The sequence below is a fragment of the Lepidothrix coronata genome, unplaced genomic scaffold, assembly GCF_001604755.1.
Source record: "Lepidothrix coronata isolate B3197 unplaced genomic scaffold, Lepidothrix_coronata-1.0 Scaffold395, whole genome shotgun sequence".
NCBI lineage: Eukaryota > Metazoa > Chordata > Aves > Passeriformes > Pipridae > Lepidothrix > Lepidothrix coronata.
This window is the reverse complement of record NW_016690575.1, coordinates 107,271-111,008: the sequence shown is the minus strand read 5'-3', so window position 1 is coordinate 111,008 and position 3,738 is coordinate 107,271.

The following is a 3,738-nucleotide window of genomic DNA, read 5'->3' as shown; positions in this document are numbered from 1 at the left end:
TACGAGAGGCAGATCATCCCTCCGGGCTCATCGTCCCGGGTTCATCCTCTCCTGGCCTGTCCCGGGGAGCATCCCTGCTGGAAGCAGGAGCATTTCTGCTGGCGACAAAGATCACTTGGTGATTTTGTCGGGGTCTGTGGCACCAGTGCTACGGCGAGGCAGTGCATGGGAGGAGCACGTTCCCCAGAGAAAGCTTGGACGTGGAATGGCATCTCCCACCTGCTTTGGACTTCATGGAGAAGCAGTCTCTGTAAGTGAGCTCTGCTGTGACCCTCCTTCTGCTCCTCTTGCTCAGAGGCCTGTCACACCTGAACTTGATGTGCTGGAACCAGCACTTCAGCAGCAGGTTGAGGGGCACTCAGAGTGCCAAAAAGTTCACTCTCTTTCCCATAGCTGTAACCTCCGTAGTAGGACATGAAGGACCACCAGTGCAGGGTGTGATCTATTGCCATGTGCACTGGAAAACTCAGGTCAACTCCCCAGGGCATGCATCCCAGACCTGCCAACCGCTCTTGGTTGGCACTCACAGTAGAACCACTACTTCCAGCACTGGCTTCTCACCCAGCCCACAGAGGTTCTTTAGCCTTCCCTGGAGAGACACAGAAGGACTAAAGAGGGCGTCTCTGTTTGCATTGCACAGATCAGGCGTGAGCACACACCTGGTGTTGGTGTGGGGAGATGACCTTGAGCAAGTACAAATGCCATCAGCCTCCTGGGGGGGGTCTTGAAGTTATGTGGGACAAAGAGTGTCTCGGTGTCACATTGCATTTACGGTACTAAAGCCTGGCAAAGCCCCTGGATGCAGCTCTGGGATGTGCTTCTGTGGCCAGAGCTCCCCGTGTCCATCCCTCAGGCTCTGGGGCATCTCTGATAGTGGCAGAGCAGGTGGCACCCCACAGGGCTGAGGTGCATCCAGGCTCCAGGCATGGCAGCAGAAGCCCCAGGAGATTCTGCCTCTGCTGCCATGAACTGTCTGTGTGTGTGCAAGCAAAGGACTCGTGTGTCTGAAAACCCTCGTGTGAGAGAGCAGTGAGCCCCCGCCAGGGCACCACTGACTCTTGGCCAACTGGCCATCCACCAGGACCCCAGAGGCTGTTTTCCAGCACTGCTATGCAGCATGTCATTCCCAGTCTGTCCGTACATCCGGGGTTGCCCCATCCCAGGGACAGAATCTGGCACTTCCCCTTGTTGAACTTCCTCTGGTTGATGATTGCCCAAACCTCTGATTTGAGGTCTCTCTGCAGGGCCTCCCTCTTCCATGAGGCCCTAGAGTGTCGCAATGGCCCCTTGACTCCATGGGAATCTGCAGTGTTCAGTGTTCCATGTGTTACACGAGGCCCCATATTGTCACAATGGCACTGAAATGAGAGAGGATCTTCTTTCTAAACGACTTCGTAAATCAGAAGCTTTTTCTTACATAAAAATCCTAATGAACAAAGGGATTTGCTTTCTTGGCATGGTAGCGGTCTTTTCTTTTAAAACTACAATTAGTTTTAGGAGAGAGAATGTAGATGATACATAAAACTAATAGAGAGTGTCTTGTATGCCCATCTTCAAGAAATTAGATTACATGCCTCAGAAAACTTGTTTAATAAGAGATTGTTCTCTTAAGAAGAAAGTCAATTCTACATTGTTTAAGCAAATGGGAAGTTCTAAGACACATGTCTTTGCTGGTCCTAGAATATTTAGTTTAGGGGTTAGAGGTCGCATAGATCAATCAGAGATGCTACCAGGCCTGCTAAGCAAGAAGACCGCTCTGCGAAAATGACTGCCTGTCCCAGAAGAAATGGACGCTAGATGGTAGTCTTGCTCCACGAATACAATCCCAGATGCTATTTGACCCCAAAATCATAAGTATGGACTGCTTGTGAAGGGGGGGTCTTTCAAGTATCACTGTATTTCTATTCCGAAATTTATACTCATTCTTTGATTCATGCATGGCAGTGTTCCCCCATGCATTTCTTTTATATTCCCAGCTGGCATATTAAAGAAATGTTCGATCCAATGGTTTCTGGTCGTTGGGTATGGTTCTTTTGTTTTATCCCTTTGATTCCATGAAGTTCCAAAGATATCCCAGGGTTTGTTTAATTCCATGAGGTCCCGCACATCCCAATGATGTCCCTTAAGTCCCTGGTTTTCTGTAGTTTCCCAGGGAACATTTGCTTCCACGATGCAGGGCAGTGTCACGACTGCCGCTTGATTCCGTGAGTTCCCCCAGTGTCCCAGCAGTCCTTTGGTTCCATGAGACCCTGCAATGTTGCAGTGGGTTGACCTTGCCTGGATGCCAGGTGCCCACCAAGCCGCTCTATCGCTGCCCTTCCCAGCCAGACAGGAGAGACAGAAAAAGATGGAAAATGACTTCTACCTTGAGATCAGGCACTTTACTAAAGCAAAAACCAAAGTTTGTGCATGCATAAGTTAAGAGGAAAATAAAGAGGTTTATTCTCTACTTCCCATCAGCAGCCATGCCTGGCCACTTCAGGTGAAGCAGGGCTTCACCACACAGAGAGGCCGCTCAGAAGGCAAGTATTGTAAAAAAATGGATTCCCCCTTTCCTGTTCCTTTCGTGAGCTCTTGTAGCTGAGCTGACGCCATATATTCTGCAATGTCCCTTTGGTCCATTTGGCTCAACTGGCCTGTCTGTATCCCCTCCCATTATCTTGCCCCGGATTCAAGGGAGGAAGCTGACAATGCGGATGCTGTGCCAGCCCTGCTCAGCAGTTGCCAAAGCACTGGTGTGATTAACCCCTTTGTAGCTCCCAATGCAAAGCACAGCACTGTGACGACTGCAGTGAGAAAATAAACTCCAGCTCAGACAGACCCAACACACGTGGGATTCTGGAATGCCTCAGGGTTCCTTTGGTTCCATGATGCCCCCCATGTCACCGCTGTCACAGCAGTAGAAAAATAAATCAAAAAATTCAGAAGAAATCATCTTAAAGTCATGCTAAGCCTGTCTTCTACAGTCCAGAATCTACATATGTGTGACTGCAGATACTTGGGATGAGGGTAGATGCTCAGAGGAATTCATGGGCTTTGGTCTAGGAAATCTGTCCCCAAAGTTGTGAAATGCCTTTTCCTCCTTGGACAGTTCCTGATGCCCGGAGGAAGCTCATGTCCAACTGCAGCTCCATCCCCCACTTCCTCCTCCTGGTATGCGAGGCCTGCAGCTCTTGCACTTCTGCTTCTTCCTGGGCCTCTCCCTGGCTGCCCTCCTGGCCAACGGCCTCATCCTCAGCGCCGTAGCCTGCCACCACCACCTGCACACCCCCAGGGACTTCTTCCTGCTCCACCTCTCCCTCATGCACCTGGGTTGCATCTGCACCACTCTCCCCAAAGCCATGGCCAATTCCCTCTGGAACACCAGGGGCATCTCCTACTCAGGATGAGCTGCACAGGTGGTTTTTGCTTTTCTTCTTGATCACAGTGGAGCTTGCCCTTCTCACCATCATGTCCTGCAACCGCTACGTGGCCACCTGCAAAGCCCTGCACTACAGGACCCTCCTGGGCAGCAGAGTTTGTGCCCACGTGGCAGCAGCTGCCTGGGCCACTGGGAAGCGGGTCTGGCCCTGGGGCTGCAGGAGCTGCCGCCTGAGCTGATGATCTCCTGAGCAGTCCAGACACGCAGTCACTGTCCCTGTCCTCTATTGCCTCCCTTTCTTGCTGCAGGACCAGAAACGACTGTGCTGCTCTGCTGGGCTGGGGCGGGGCAGGGAGATGGGGGGACCGGGGAGGGGT